General features: G+C 43.5%; 1 protein-coding gene across 1 annotated transcript in view; it reads right to left on the minus strand.

Moving 5' to 3' along the window:
• Nucleotides 1–17,752, minus strand: part of LOC124614031 (retinol-binding protein pinta-like) — a 181,367-nt gene that overhangs the window by 40,317 nt on the left and 123,298 nt on the right. The window lies entirely within an intron of this gene.

The following is a 17,752-nucleotide window of genomic DNA, read 5'->3' on the forward strand; positions in this document are numbered from 1 at the left end:
GACAGTGGGAAGGCCTCATCTACAGCCAACGAATTCATCTTATGATTGTTGGTCCGCTTGTGCACAACCCTCCCCCTTTTTTGTAAACACAACACCTAAGGTTCGTGATGCGCAGTCAACTCAGAATTGACGGTATATAATTGAAAATATACTTCTTGGAGAACATATGTTTTCCTAGAAATAAAGAAGGAAAATTTGATTACTGTTTTTTTAAATGAACTTTAAGCCTGATAGGCGTCTCAAAGATGGTACAGTGCTCTCCAGATTAACGGATAAGGAATTTATGACTACTAAATGATGCATGGATCACAATTACTTTTATTTATTCTGATAAAGACAAAACAGATGAAAAACAGTGGCGAATGTAACATAATAAGTGCTTGGCACATCTGACATAGATTCTGGAAGGGAGAAATGCTAATAATCTCACAACTGAATTAATTGTAACCACAAATGCCCAGAGGCTCTTGTCACCTTAACTGAGAACAGATAGAACTAAAGAAGAGAATACGTCACACCTGCGGATGGAGTTGAAAGTATACTCTTCATTGATTTGAAATGCAAGTCTTCAATGTGCAGTCTGAAGTGATTAAAAAGTTATAAAATGACTTTTAGTTTCACTACACATCATCTCGTAGTTGCAGATCGATCTTAACATAGTGCTGTAGGTGGAGGCTAAAATGGTTGCAAGTTCAGTCATTTGTGCCACCAACGACCTCGCCAATGCCGAAGTACAGATTTTCCCGAAGCTTCTCTAAGCTTCTCAGTACATCAGCTGTGGTGCCGGGCCATTGGAGGGACACTGTAGCAATCGACTTTCCGGACGATCCAGACGAGCAAGAACAATTTCCAGAAGAAATCTAAGATGAAGTTGATGTTGAAATGATTGCCGATCGATAGTTTTTACAAGGAAACCTCCATCGCTGCGTTTTTCATGTCTTATTAAATTCAGATTGACTGTGCTCCATATCTTCTGAGCACCGACTGATGGCAATGCTCTTAAGGACGTGCTAAACCCCTTCCTACAGTTGGTTAACCAATAATTCTCGTCCTAACATCTAACAGAGTAGAAAGTCCCTTCACTCTCTCTCTCTCTCTGCGACCAGCGAAGTGGTCTTCGTCAGCACAGCACAACCTTTGTGCCTAACCTATAGCTTATTTCAGTCAGCCAACCCTTATGATTCCTACGTCGCATAAACATTAGCTTTTTTGCATAGTAAATGCGTCCATTGGCGTCTCACATTTTCAAAGGCCCAAAGCTGTGTGTCCGCCTTTCATTTCTGGTATGTTCGTCTCTGCTATCCTGTGCTTTCCAAAGAAAAATTCAGCATTCTACACTGGAGGACAATAGTGCCTTCTGCTAGGAAGTGTTCCTTCTTAGTCCATTTCCTGGTTGTAAAACGTTTTCACCAAAGGTTTGTGCTGCAGGAGATTTTGTCTGTCACTGTCTATGAAGCTAGACATCCCAGGACGGCTCTGCAGAAGGCTGATCGATCGTCAGTGAGCTATTGGCATATGGTCTGGTCCTTCTGAAAAATGGCTTTAAGCTTAGCGGCCGACGTTTACTGCCATGCACCATCCAGAATGCTTCCAACGTACTCTCCCTTCCACAAGGCATGAAAATTAGAGTCAAGAGTAAATGAAGGGTAAGGTTACGCTAGTCATCTTCTAACAATCACTAGTACAGCTGTTTATCGTATCCCTGAGCATCAGTTACCTATTCCGATCGAATGAGTCTTTCATTACGATGATGCGTCAGTTTCGTGGCTGTTTCCGGAAAACGGTCGCAACACATAGCTTATGTATCCATAAGGTAAAAACTGATAAACGAAAGTGCCGCAGGTGTAATGACGAAGGCGTCTGGCTGTGGAGCAGAGACCTTCTGTTTGATTCCCAGTTGCATTCGGAAACTTTTTATTTTTTTCCGTTTCGAAATTGCTAGGCACACGAGAGTTAATGAGGTGAATAAACCAACAGGGAATAATAACTAGAAAGGCAAATAAATTTCTCCTATGACTCTGATTAGTAAATAATCAAAAATTCTATTTATACTGCCTCCTTGATTCACTCTGTTACATACCGGGTGATCAAAAAGTCAGTATAAATTTGAAATCTTAATTAACCACGGAATAATGTAGATAGAGAGGTAGAAACTGACACACATGCTTGGAAAGACATTGGGTTTTACTAGAACAAAAAAAGAAACTAAGTTCACAAAATGTCTGACAGATGCGCGTCGTTTGGTGATGACCGTGTGCTCAGCCGCCATTTTCGTCATGCTTGGCCTCCCAGATCCCCAGACCTCAGTTCGTGCAATTATTGGCTTTGGGGTTACCTGAATTCGCAAGTGTATCGTGATCGACCGACGTATCTAGGGATGCTGAAAGACAATATCCGACGCCAGTGCCTCACCATAACTCCGGGCATGCTTTACAGTGCTGTTCACAACATTATTCCTCGACTACAGCTATTGTTGAGGAATGATGGTGGACGTATTGAGCATTTCCTGTAAAGAACATCATCTTTGCTTTGTCTTACTTTGTTATGCTAATTATTGCTATTCTGATCAGATGAAGCGCCATCTGTCGGAAATTTTTTGAACTTTTGTATTTTTTGGTTCTAATAAAATTCCATGTCATTCCAAGCATGTGTGTCAATTTGTATCTCTCTATCTACATTATTCGGTGATTTATTCAGTTTTCAAATTTATACTGATTTTTTGATCAGCCGGTATAATCAATTTTCTTCAAACAGCTAGGTGGTTGGCATTTGGCATATAAACATTCGAAGCGAAGACACTTAGAGAGAAAGAATTTTTTCCCCAGAGGACTTCGTGCCCTTCTTACGCAACTCAGGAAGTGTGGTGAACGACAGGGAGGCTATGTCTAAAAGTAATACACTTTCACTTTTGTTCAACAAAAATATGAGAAAATACTACTTAGCTTCTTCATTTGACTCCCCCTCATACATTTATCTTTTGTATCTACGTTTTTGTTTATCTTCCACAGTTGTTTAATGTGTCCTCTACTATGCACATGACAAACATTCAGATGACATTCAAAGTTGTCCCACACTTCTTGAAATGCGTTTGGATTTAATACTCCAGTTACTGCTGTTACTACGCTGAGCCACACGTCATTTTTGAAAGGAGAGACATTCGTGGGGTCTTTCACAAAATCCCACAACAATAATTCCATACTGTCACATGAGGAAACTTTGGGGGGAGGGGGGGGGGGCGCATTGGTCTGTGCTCACCGTAAGGAACATCTATCGTTGAGGCAGTTCTGTGTTAAGAAAATTACGCTGCCCAATCTTTGGACAATCGCACCTATTGGAATGGATGTCGTAAACACTGGTTGTTGCTGTGCTATCGCCACCTCGACTGGGTGCATACTGGTCATTAGAAGTGCTAGCGAACACGGAGGCCTCTACCAGCCGCCACGTGAATCGACAACATAAGTAGGTCGCAAGCTTCAAGTCACTCTATGTTTCTAACTACATTCCCATAGAATACATAATGTAATCCGATGAATCACGTAGACACATCCTATACCGTGGCGTCAAGATCTGTCAACCAGAATTACGGGTTCATTACTATTGTGTAATTTCACAACAGTCCGCTCCGATAGCTGAGTCAGTGACACGGATTGTCGTCCTACGGGGCAGAGTTCGATTCCCGGCTGGGTCGGAGATATTCTCCACTCAGAGACTGGGGGTTGTGTTGTCCCCATCATCATTTCATCCCCATCCGGAGCGCAGGTCGCCAAATGTGACGTTGAATGTAATGAGACCTGCACCGAGGCGGCCGGACCTGCCCCGCAAGGGGCCTCCCGGCCAATGACGCCAAACTCTCATTTCCACCACACAACAACAAATTTTGTCAGTATTTAATTTGTCAAAATTATGGCAGCAACAGACACAGGAGCCTGACTTAACGCTGACCGAAATGGTTCTTCGATCATGTCTCACTTTCATTTGGAATTTGAAATGGGACAGCAACAATCTCCAAGGGATTAATAATTTTGCCCTGTGTCAACAAGTGTCTATGAACTTGTGCTTTCCAGCATTTTCCTGCTTGTGGTTTTCAGATTTTTTTAGGTGGATAGGATTCTCTGAATGGACGCAGTGCTAGCAGGGGGGAAGAGAAGAGACCCTAAGAAAACATTAGTAAGAATACGTTAGTGTTTTGAATAAATTAATCACAGAAATTTAAAATGATCTATTAAATCATAAATATTTAATAAAATAAGAAAAATCAGTAGAAAGTATAATAAAACCAATTTTACTTACTGGGTTGGTGTTTTTAATATCTGGGTTTTCCTGAAGCCTGACAAACACATTTCGGGAGTTGGATTTGCATGACAGAAAAAACTTTCCACTTTGACACGTGTTATCTCAGTTTACTTGGGAAAGAATACCAGAGGATAGACATGAGCTCTGCTTCCTCTAAATCGTGCACTCATTACTTTCCTATACTTTTAAATCGCTTTACTTTACTCACTGAGCCATAGAGACTCAAAGAGGTTTTTTTCAACAGTTAAGTGAGCACATTATGTTCCATTCTATTGCAACAAATCACGAGCATACTACCGGTTCATAATGCAGTAATTGACGCCAAAGAGTTTCTACTAGATGAGACTGCAAATAAGATGTGTCAATGGAGGTGATCGTGGGAATACATTAGGTTTAGGGTAAAAGGAAACTCCTAATCGCTTTCCTCCCTAATCTTGACCGAGGCACCAGAAAAAGTATTCGGCAACAAAGTTAAAATGACAGGAAACAGCAAAAAACTGAAAACACATGAAAGCAAATAAACGACGTGATACCTCATGTCACAACAGTTTATGCTCACTTGATAGATATGTATTGGTGATAAAAAGCAATAAATAGCGATAATCAAGCCTTGAAACATTAAAGCTAAACAAAATGTATAAATCTGACGCCCTAGAAGAACAATACGGAACGCAATGTGATTTGTTAAGTTTGATATAGAAAGGTGAGAAACACATTTATAATGTGCTTCCACAGCTAATTCATACTGATATTATAATGTGCCGCTCTCCCCCATTTTGCATTTAATTCCGAAGGGGTCACCGGCATGTGCTCATCTCCGTCCCATATGCAAAATTACTCATCTCTTTAGTGTAGTTTTTTTTTTAAAAAAATATTCGGGCATCTTATTTTAAATAAAAGTTGAAAGTGTTCTTTCCTTGTGATTTTGATTTTAAGAAATTCCGGCCTGTTCTCTATTTTAAGTTTAGATTCTATCTTGCCACTGTGTTGAAATGAAGAAAGGAGATCCACTTTAATCACTGGCAGTGTCGTGGGTTGTTCAGATTGTAGTATATCTCCTTCCCTACTCTTCAGAGAAATATTTAATGTGAAACTCAAGTAGTTATTTAAGATGTAAAATGTAAATAACGTCTCATACTCGATTACTCCTGCGATTATACTTGCTCTAAGTGTGATATCTTTCAAGCTGGGCTAAAAGCGCTAGTTTTGTTTGACCCTCTCACTGTTTAAGGGAGCGTCTGCTGTACATGTTGTAGCGGTCAACTTACGCTTACTTGTTGTCGCCGACGGCTGGTGCCCGAGGTCTCAGACTGCCAGCTTTCTTGTGCCCCTATCTGAAGTCCTGGTAAGTTGTAATTCTTTAATGTATAACGTCTTTGACCTTTGTAATCGTTTTAAAACTAACTAAAATATGTAAATTGTTTAACATCTAGTATTTGTAGTTCAATAATTTTTCTTGCAGAAGATTAACACTTTTCTCTTTTTTAAAGAGAAAAGGAAACATTGACAGTTGTGCATTGTTACTGATTTGGTAAAGAATTTCTTGTAGGTGAATAAATTTTTGGAGAAGGTAACAATAACAAATAACATTCAATGATTTTCCTTAGTCCTTTTTATAGAATGTGGCTGTTTGTGTCATCTAACTAGGTACACACCAGTATTGGGACAAAGCAGTTTCTGCGCCAAAGTACCATTATCCAAGACGGCGGCCATGACCTTATCAACTGACAACAGTTGATGACGTCATCCAAGATGGCGTCCATGATATCAGATGATTCAAAAATGGTTCAAATAGCTCTGAGCACTATGTGACTTAACTTCTGAGGTCATCAGTCGCCTAGAACTTAGAACTAATTAAACCCAACTAACCTAAGGACATCACACACATCCATGCCCGAGGCAGGATTCGAACCTGCGACCGTAGCGGTTACATGGTTCCAGACTGAAGCACCTTTAACCGCACGGCCACACCGGCCGGCAATATCAGATGATAATGCAAGTACTGGTGTTAAAGTGCCACACCCACTGCCATGCCCCCTCCCACCCCCCCCAGATGGGAAGTTCAAATTCCATCAGTACAATGTAACCTCTAGTAACCCAAGAAAATGGCGGGAAAGAAAGGTCACTTGGGTTACCTCCACTACCTTAGTCATCTGATGGCCACCTCTTCCTAGGGATTGGAGGGAAAAGGACTTGGCTTGTGCTGGACATAAGTCTTTATTATTTTGCATGCACCAGTCTTTATTTAAAAAATTAGAGGCGGTACCACTATCCAGTGTGTTCACCACGAGCTCTGGACACCAGCTGACCTAGTACACAGTACTGCTGCTGCATGCACCAGTCTTTATTTAAAAAATTAGAGGCAGTACCACTATCCAGTGTGTTCACCACGAGCTCCGGACACCAGCTGACCTAGTACACAGTACTGCTGCCAGGGGTTGCTCTCATCTGTGACATAATCCAAGATGGTGGGGGGAGAAAGGCGGGAAACTGTGTGTTCACCATGAGTCATAGTGGTCCAGTACACAGTACCACCACCAGAGGCCGCTGTCGTCCCTTCCATGACATAACCAAGATGGCTGTCTGTTGGTGGAGAGGAAGGGCCTCATAAAGGAAATTCAAGGGCATATTGTTTATTTATAGAAAAAAAGTTTGTGGGGGCTGGATTTCTCTTCCTCATCATTCTCTCCTGTCTGGAAACATGTAGGTCTTATAAGAGGTCTCCTTCTTCACACATATGCAAACGTTCTCACCGCTAGGTAGAGACGCCTATACACGAGCACAAAGGATGTCATGTGAATGTATCGAGCATTATGATTGACTCTTATCGAATTTACCCTTCTAATTACTGCTGCAGCAGGTGTGGAAGCACCATCCACCTTTTCTTTCTTTCTGCACTCAAGACTTTCAGAGGCAATAAAAAGCTATTTTAGACAGATCGCCATACTGCACCGACAATTAAACTCTGAAAAGTGCCCTTACATATCTTCAGGCATGGAAAGGCTCTTACTCATTTACACGGCTCTCCCACTGAGTAAAGGAGATTGAATATTAGAGCTAGAAACCGATCTCTAACCCAGAAGTATATCACTGCATACCATGTCTATGCAGTAAACATACAATTCGAATCCTGTGCCAAATAAGGTCACCCATTTTACATCATTCGTACATATACCACGAAGCCCGACAGCACGATATATACTCCTCACAGCACTAGATAGTTTCCCACAGCCAGCCGACACAAGTCATCCACTCCCAACATGCGACCAGAGCGCCCTCAGTGGACCGAAGTCACTCTCAGAACTGTTCTATACTTCGGGCTCGGTTTCCCTCAGCACAAACGCGTTACTGTTTCTGGTCTGAACCTGCTTCTTTGCTTGCTCGCTTTTCTACACCCATCTCCAGACTCTGGGATTACAAGAACACATGTAATTTCGCATGGTTTGCTAGAATATCACCCACTTCTCGATATCAAGCACACAGCAGTATCCTACCAATCGCTTGTGCAACATAATTCCAAAGATATGCAATGGAAATTATTTCTCTACAAAACCAAAAATTAGCTAGGTAGAACTTGCTGTAAACCATAGAGTAACTAGAAAATTATCCCACCTGCAAAGACTTTTACGTGAAAAATTCTCGACAGATGAAAAATAGATTAAACTGATATTTTCTCTCTAGAATACTGATGCCGCTGATTAACAGATTCCAAATCATACCTCTAATCTCAAAGACAAATAACGTGTTTCTCATGTCTAGAATACCAGCAAACTTGCCTTCCACATGCTAGATGCACCACACCACAATCGATCTTCTCTCAACTAGATAAAGGCGCGAAATGTTCAGAAGCAGTCAACTGAACAATTTACATGGGAGGGAATAACGGCTCAGTGCAAATGTACCTTCATATTCGATCCTCTCAAATTCCATGCGATCACGAAAGCTATCCCACACATACTAAGTAATAGTTCGCTATTCGTCTGTCTAGAGGCCAACATGGTTTATTCATCTACTTTCCTACACTCCAACAGGCCTCTCCATTCTGCCGATCCTACCGTTAATGGGAGATGTGAATCATTCCCGCACAGTTCACCGGCGCTACGGGTCAAGGTCGCACAGGTAGAATCATTATCGTAAGAAATCGGTAAAATATGTATTTCATCCCTATACTTACAACTAAATGTTACAATCGCGGTCCCCGCTGAATGACATTTAATAGTGATCAAAGTATCAGCAATACACCCTGTTGACAGCTGCGGCTCTGTAAATAGAAATATCAGTACCATTACAGGGCTATTACAAATGATTGAAGCGATTTCATAAATTCCCTGTAGCTCCATTCATTGACATATGGTCACGACACACTACAGATACGTAGAAAAACTCATAAAGTTTTGTTCGGCTGAAGCCGCACTTCAGGATTCTGCCGCCAGAGCGCTCGAGAGCGCAGTGAGACAAAATGGCGACAGGAGCCGAGAAAGTGTATGTCGCGCTTGCAATGCTCTCACATCAGTCAGTCATAACAGTGCAACGACACTTCAGGACGAAGTTCAACAAAGATCCACCAACTGCTAACTCCATTCGGCGATGGCATGCGCAGTTTAAAGCTTCTGGATGCCTCTGTAAGGGGAAATCAGCGGGTCGGCCTGCAGTGGGCGAAGAAACGGTTGAACGCGTGCGGGCAAGTTGCACACGTAGCCCGCGGAAGTCGACGAATAAAGCAAGCAGGGAGCTAAACGTACCACAGCCGACGGTTTGGAAAATTTTACGGAAAAGGCTAAAGCAGAAGCCTTACCGTTTACAATTGCAACAAGCCCTGACACCCGATGACAAAGTCAAACGCTTTGAATTTTCGGCGCGGTTGCAACAGCTCATGGAAGAGGATGCGTTCAGTGCGAAACTTGTTTTCAGTGATGAAGCAACATTTTTTCTTAATGGTGAAGTGAACAGACACAATGTGCGAATCTGGGCGGTAGAGAATCCTCACGCACTCGTGCAGCAAATTCGCAATTCACCAAAAGTTAACGTGTTTTGTGCAATCTCACGATTTAAAGTTTACGGCCCCTTTTTCTTCTGCGAAAAAAACGTTACAGGACACGTGTATCTGGACAGGCTGGAAAATTGGCTCATGCCACAACTGGAGACCGACAGCGCCGACTTCATCGTTCAACAGGATGGTGCTCCACCGCACTTCCATCATGATGTTGGGCATTTCTTAAACAGGAGATTGGAAAACCGATGGATCGGTCGTGGTGGAGATCATGATCAGCAATTCATGTCAAGGCCTCCACGCTCTCCCGACTTAGCCCCATGTGATTTCTTTCTGTGGGGTTATGTGAAAGATTCAGTGTTTAAACCTCCCCTACCAAGAAACGTGCCAGAACTGCGAGCTCGCATCAACGATGCTTTCGATCTCATTGATGGGGACATGCCGCGCCGAGTGTGGGAGGAACTTGATTATCGGCTTGATGTCTGCCGAATCACTAAAGGGGCACATATCGAACATTTGTGAATGCCTAAAAAAACTTTTTGAGTTTTTGTATGTGTGTGCAAAGCATTGTGAAAATATCTCAAATAATAAAGTTATTGTAGAGCTGTGAAATCGCTTCAATCATTTGTAATAACCCTGTATTATGACCTGACATACTCTTTCCTTTGCTATCACAGTACTTGACCTCAAATCCATACCTTCGTTACAAATATACATAGTCATTCCCTTTTGCACATGTCGGAACACAAATGCATACTTTATAAGCCTGATGCTCAAGGTGAGTATAATACATTGTCAATAACTGATCGCTGGCGATACGAAATAATACTGACCGAAAATCAGTGATGGGTCGACATGTCTCATACGTTTTTCTTGCGAGTGCTACCACCGTGTCTTGGAAAGAGAGGTTTAATCATCTTACTTAAAAAAAAAATTCCAAAAATTACTGTATGTTAAAAATGGCTTTATTAATCGAGGTATGTCAATACCTCTGAATGAAATGGTTTTTCCAGACAAATTCTGTGACACTGAATGTAGACAGAGATCGCTGGAGTATATAGCATCAGACCAACGCATCGCCAACTGTGCAACCTTGTAAAAAAATTACCGCATTTTGAAAGCGATTCAGCTAAGGAGCATGGTATGAAACAGGTATTAGCAACTCCCTGAAGACACCGCCGCTATGTATTTCTCCAGTATTTGTAACACGTTCTGTCTCTTTGCAATGTCAGAGGTTTGGTGATATATCCACTGGGCTACAGGCAATGGTTGATTGAGAATGATCACAAACAGTAGTAGATGGTGTGATGATTGAGCTCGTAAGAAGTGTCCACTAGCTTTCCTGATCCCAAGTGTTATGCTATATGCTATAAATGATGTCTATGATTTGGAATCAAGTCTTTCCATTCAACCCCATACCTGTATCGCATCCTATGGAGAAGTCCATTAATGATTACAGCCAGTAGTGAATCATATTTCTGGCACTCTCATATATCGAGACGAGTCACCTTTCTCGAACCCATCTGCTACAGTAAAATTCCCGCCTCGTTTCAGGTAGCCCGTATGCATCCTGCAACTGCCCGTCAAACTCTACGCTAACATCCCTGCAGCTTTGCGCATGTGATCGTTCGAGTGTAAGTAGGAACTGGATTAGGCGTCAGAGAAAACTATACCTACCACCTCCTGCAATCTGTATAGAAACAGGCGAAGCTGAGTTACTGCAATAGAACTGTGTTTTGACCATTCAATGGAAACGAAGACTATTCCTGCAACATGACGTAGTATAAAAGACAGTACAGGAACTGGGAGAAGAAAGTGGATTTTGCTGCTGCATTGTGGTGCTTCTCCACACTACATACAAGTACTATTACAAATCCACGTCGATTCACATCCATGTCCCAAACAAGCTATCTTCGTTATTCTGTACCATCCATCAGAGAAAAATTACAAACTTCATCCGATAAATAACTAGATAAGATTTTTACCACACGTCCCTCCTCACATACATCGAAAAAAATACCACTGTGTATATGCATCGAGCACATGTGACTAACGTTTTAAATATACAGATATTGATCAGCTGCACAGACCATTTTAAAGTTCCATTGCCTGTACTCTAGGAGAATGATAGCATCCTGCGGGCTATATTGTAAGTCGCAAGAGATGCCCCCTGTGGCCCTGTCTCGTTGTTTGAAAGATTATATTTTTTCAGCTCCAACACGCTTTGTACACTGCCAAACATTTTGTTTTTCTTACATGACTTCGAAGTCTGTGCCACGTTTTAAATTGACATTAATGCGCTCTGATACACTGCCTCTCGCAGACAACAAGGACATCACCCAAAAGTACTGTTATCCAAGATGTGGCACTGTGACGTGGTGGACGTCATTCAAGATAGCTGCTGTGAAATCAGCTGATGGTGCGATTGACGTCATTCATTAAGACGTTCTGATCCATGGCGTCTCCCAAACAACAGGGACATCACCCCAAAGTACAGTTGTCTAAGACGTCACATTGTGATGCGATTAATGTCATTCAAATACCTGCCATTACGTCAGCTGATGATGCGAGTAGCGTTACCCAAGGTGGCTGGAAAGTGCCACTCCCCCATGCCAAGCCCACTAGGCGGGATGTTTGAATTTTTGAGGCTACCTCTAGATGTCACATTTTGTAAATCATATTGTTACTGTTGTTACCATAACACACCTAACACACTGGATTATTTTAAATAAAAGTCATATACAACACAAGGAAACAGAAAGAGTTGTACGTCGTTGGCATGGGTTTGTTGTTGTGGTCTTCAGTCCTGAGACTGGTTTGATGCAGCTCTCCATGCTACTCTATCCTGTGCAAGCTTTTTCATCTCCCAGTACCTACTGCAACCTACATCCTTCTGAATCTGCTTAGTGTATTCATCTCTTGGTCTCCCTCTACGATTTTTACCCTCCACGCTGCCCTCCAATACTAAATTGGTGATCCCTTGATGCCTCAGAACATGTCCTACCAACCGATCCCTTCTTCTGGTCAAGTTGCGCCACAAACTTCTCTTCTCCCCAATCCTATTCAATCCTTCCTCATTAGTTATGTGATCTACCCATCTAATCTTCAGCATTCTTCTGTAGCACCACATTTCGAAAGCTTCTATTCTCTTCTTGTCCAAACTATTTATCGTCCATGTTTCACTTCCATACATGGCTACACTCCATACAAATACTTTCAGAAATGACTTCCTGACACTTAAATCAATACTGGATGTTAACAAATTTCTCTTCTTCAGAAACGCTTTCCTTGCCATTGTCAGCCTACATTTTATATCCTCTCTACTTCGACCATCATCAGTTATTTTGCTCCCCAAATAGCAAAACTCCATGGGTTTATAAAGTATATTTAAGCTCATCTGTCACATTGACTGAGTAGCTGATGTCTCTGCATTCTGTTTTAAGTGATTCTTCATATTGCAGTAATTTACGCGATCACTGTTTCGATGCTAGCCATCCCCAGAAGGTGTCCACCCTCCACGAAACTCCTTCTCCAACTCAAACAAGCCCTATCAGTCAATCATTATCTCATAACCAACTGCGTGCCAGTGGACAGCCGGGATGGGAAAGATACCGCCGATGTACTGAAAAAAAAAGCATCCCAGTTGATACTGTGAAGAGTTTTAGTAATTTTACACTAATTTCAGCTCCGACCAATGATGTCACAGCGTGTTTACCAATTTCAATATCATAGCTGAACCACCCCTTCTACACTTTGCGAGTATCATTGCTAATGTGGATAGATGACTATGCAGTACTTCCATTCATTGTTAATTCTCGAACACATACATCATCAAAGTATTTCAGATAGCGCCCCACGTATTTCTAACACCTCGACCACAGTGCTTAATTTACGATGCTGATGGAAGTCACAGAGCATTCTCGCAGTCTTAGTGGTAAAATTAGAGATTGAAAGAACCCCTCACAGTGATATTCACCAACCTGCGCTGCAGCACCGTTACTCTTTAGCCTGCAACCGACCAGAAATAGACCTCTACATTCCACGTCTCTCGAATGAATGGAGCTTACCGACTCCTCGCCCATCGAAGTGCACAATATTTCTCGAGATGTGCCCATGTCGAGGAGGTTAGCACTCCTTACCAATGTATAGTAACAGATTTCAAAGTGTCGTTATGTAATAGCTGACGGTTAAAAACAACAAGGAATGGATGATTTTTATGAGCGGTGGAGCTCCAGGCGGAAGAGATTGACTTATTTTTACGTAAGTCAACCAAGCTATCAATTTTAATTATTCCAGAGTCAAGCATCAGTAGCTCGAAGGTATCGGTAAGAATGAACATAAACAAACGCACTCCTAAGGCTACAACGTTCTGCACTTAAAACGGGCTATAAAGTTTGACCGCTTGCGTTTCCGACCTATCAGTCGTATGGAATGTAGCGCTGTTAATATCCCAATGTAAGAAATAGATTTCAACCGCAGGTTATACATCGTTCCTGCCGGTGTCTCTACAATAAACTATGTTACCGAACCGTAAAACGAAAAAAACTACTGCCTTAAAACATTGGCTCTGTGTGATACGAGCACAATATAGCTTTCCGGACACATGTAGCGTCCACTCTTCATATCCGATCACACTTCTGAAAATATATTATGCCTGCCTCTGGCCTATATAAAATAATCGTTAGTAGCGGGGAGTACCTCTTACAAGGAAAGAGATAACCGCATAGCAGCAGCTTTCGACATGTGAAAATTACAAGCCATTCTGTCACTAACTCTGTAAATAGCGCATCTGTCAGGTAAATGCATACACGGGGATTGCAGTGCCTCACAATCACCTATCTCTAACTAAGCTATGAAGCTGAAGTCTTGATTTTACACCAGAAATGGAACAGGGGGATGGGGGATATCGCATAAATCATAGTTCCTTTAGAGGAATGTGTCACGTTTCTCACAGATGAGATGGAAGTCCTTTAATGACCAACAGGTTTACCATTAACGATCGCAAGCAGACATTGCTTTAAACCACATACAGATCACGTGGCTGTATACGAGCAGAACACAGGGTATTTGACGCTACTAATGCATCCCAACAGAACAATGGAAAAATTCACCTGCAGCAACTTCTGCCTCTCTTGAATGCATCAACAGTCTACCATTAAAATGTACCTCGTTACAGCTCCATCTCAATCGATCACCCCGTCCACACTCTGTTATCCCTTAATGCAAATGCATGTAAGTTTTGAGGTGGATGGTTCTTTGTCTTCCTGGAAAGAGTCAAATACCGTAATATAGCGCGTGTATCACTGGTACCTCAATAGACATACAGTATAATGCTGATTCGACGGATACAAATTGACTGCTTCCCGTATTCCCTTCGTTTCCATGTCGACGTTTTCTCGGATTCCTCATGCTGCCGCATACTTGTTCCTATGTACAAATTGTTCTGTGTGAACCAGAAGATAGGCAAGTACTTTCTCAATTTTCCTACATTTCGATGTATATTCGGTCAATATTTGTGCCTGTGGTCTAGGGGTAGCGTCTTTGATTCATAATCAAAACGTCTTCGGTCCCGGGTTCGATCCCCACCACTGCCTAAATTTTGATAAATAATCAGCATTGGCGGCCGAAGACTTCCGGCATAAGAAGTCAGCCTCATTCTGCCAACGGTCTTGTCAAAGAGGGCGGAGGAGCGGATAGAGGTTCAGGGCACTCTCTTGCCCTAGGTGTGGGAAATTGCCCCTAAAGGCGGAAGAATCAGCAATGATCAACCACATGAGGATGCAGAAGGCAATGGAAACCACTGCATTAAAGACACGTAACGTGTATCCACAGGACATGTGGCCTGTAATTGAAGAAGTGTCATGATGATCTCTCCATTGGTAAAAGATTCCGGAATAGTCCCCCATTCGGATCTCCGGGAGGGGACTGCCAAGGGGGAGGTTACCATGAGAAAAAGATTGAATAATCAACGAAAGGATAACGTTCTACGAGTCGGGGCGTGGAATGTCAGAAGCTTGAACGTGGTAGGGAAACTAGAAAATCTGAAAAGGGAAATGCAAAGGCTCAATCTAGATATAGTAGGGGTCAGTGAAGTGAAGTGGAAGGAAGACAAGGATTTCTGGTCAGATGAGTATCGGGTAGTATCAACAGCAGCAGAAAATGGTACAACAGGTGTAGGATTCGTTATGAATAGGAAGGTAGGGCAGAGGGTGTGTTACTGTGAACAGTTCAGTCACTGGGTTGTTCTAATCAGAATCGACTGCAGACCAAAACCGACAACGATAGTTCAGGTATGCATGCCGACGTCGCAAGCTGAAGATGAACAGATAGAGAAAGTGTATGAGGATATTGAAAGGGTAATGCAGTATGTAAAGGGGGACGAATATCTAATAGTCATGGGCGACTGGAATGCAGTTGTAGGGGAAGGAGTAGAAGAAAAGGTTACAGGAGAATATGGGCTTGGGACAAGGAATGAAAGAGGAGAAAGACTAATTGAGTTCTGTAACACGTTTCAGCTAGTAATACCGAATACCTTGTTTCAGAATCACAAGAGGAGTAGGTATACTTGGGAAAGGCCGGGAGATACGGGAAGATTTCAATTAGATTACATCATGGTCAGACAGAGATTCCGAAATCAGATACTGGATTGTAAGGCGTATCCAGGAGCAGATACAGACTCAGATCACAATATAGTAGTGATGAACAGTAAGCTGAAGTTCAAGACATTAGTCAGGAAGAATCAATACCCAAAGAAGTGGGATACGGAAGTACAAAGGAATGACGAGATACGTTTGAAGTTCTCTAACGCTATAGATACAGCAATAAAGAATAGCGCAGTAGGCAGTACAAAAAAATGGTTCAAATGGCTCTGAGCACTATGGGACTCAACTGCTGAGGTCATTAGTCCCCTAGAACTTAGAACTAGTTAAACCTAACTAACCTAAGTGTTGTGTCGGTAGCTGGGCCGACACCGTGAAGTTGAGATGGCTGAAAATGCACGCTAGAGTAATGCAGACGGGCGTGAAGTACTGGAACAGGATACGTAATTAATGTTAGGAAGAAAAGTACGGAGCAGGTTTAATACTTAACTTTACTTAATCAGTGTGGTACATCGATATTGACGATACACAGGAGACTTTAATTACAATCACTGTATGGCTAATGGCGCCTTGCTAGTTCGTAGCCATTAACTTAGCTGATGGCTATTCTGTCTCTCGGCTAATGAGAAAGAAAAGGCTTCGTACATCTGGTCGGTAGCTAGGTTCTCGTACAACTGGGGCGAGTGCTCTCTCGTATCACGAAACCTGCCTTGGTGGTGGCGCTAGGTCTGCGATTACACAGTGGCGACACGCGGGTCCGACATGTACTAAATGGACCGCGGCCGATTTAAGCTACCACCTAGCAAGTGTGGTGTCTGGCGGTGACACCACATTCCTCCCCCGCAAATCGGCGAACGGTCGTGTGATAAGGCTTCCGCCCGCCGTGGGGAGGACCACATGTTGACGTATGCGATGAGGTGGGAAGCCTAACAACAGGCGAGGCTGTGCCACACGCACCCGGCCATTCGGTCCGAGGGGAGCGAGGAAACGCCTGAAAAACTAGTCCAGGGTGCACGTCAACATGCGGTGTATGCGCCCGTAAAGAGACAGGAGGGACCGAAGGATCAACCTCCATTGCGTCGGGGTAGCCGACGCGCGATGACGTCACGTGGTCCGGAGCGGGCGGGAGTTCCATGGCGGAGGACAGCTGGTCACGGGAAGCGATCGGCGGCGCGTGACCCTGGGAGGCGCTTGGCGGCTGCAACGAAGCGTCGAATGCGGGCGGCGCCGGCGGGCGAACAAGCGGCGGCGGCGGCGGCTGCTGCTGCTGCGGCGGCGGCGGCGCGTCGCCATGGGGCAAAATGGAAGGCATCGTCGGTAACACCTGGGGATGAGGCGAGCCAGTAGATGGGTCCCCAGGGCGCTGACCGGACGGCACCGTCGCTGAAAGCAGACGGGGAGCGGCAGAACCCGAGCGACGACAGAGGCGCAGCTGATTGAGATGCCGACGCACCTCACCAGAGGCCCCCAAAACCAAATACATCGCGCGGCCGAGGCAGCGAAGAATGCGCCCTGCGAGCCAACGCCGTGAACCTCGATAGTTGCGATAAAATACAACGTCGCCTGGATCAAAAGCAGGAGTCTGCCGCTGCACAGGAACCTGATGCGGCGGATGCAGCAAAGACATCAAGGTGCGATGAGGACGACCGTGGAGCAACTCAGCCGGCGAGCGACCATCTCGGGGCTGAGAGCGATACGAAGACAAAAAGAGCAACAATGCGTCCTCCCGAGAATGCGACTCTTTCAATTTCAACATCTGTGACTTGAAAGTCCGGACCAATCGTTCAACGGCACCGTTGGACTGAGGCGAAAACGGCGCGGATGTCAGATGTTGAATACCATTGGCCTGGCAGAATGACTGAAATTCTGC

The sequence above is a fragment of the Schistocerca americana genome, chromosome 4, assembly GCF_021461395.2.
Source record: "Schistocerca americana isolate TAMUIC-IGC-003095 chromosome 4, iqSchAmer2.1, whole genome shotgun sequence".
Lineage (NCBI taxonomy): Eukaryota > Metazoa > Arthropoda > Insecta > Orthoptera > Acrididae > Schistocerca > Schistocerca americana.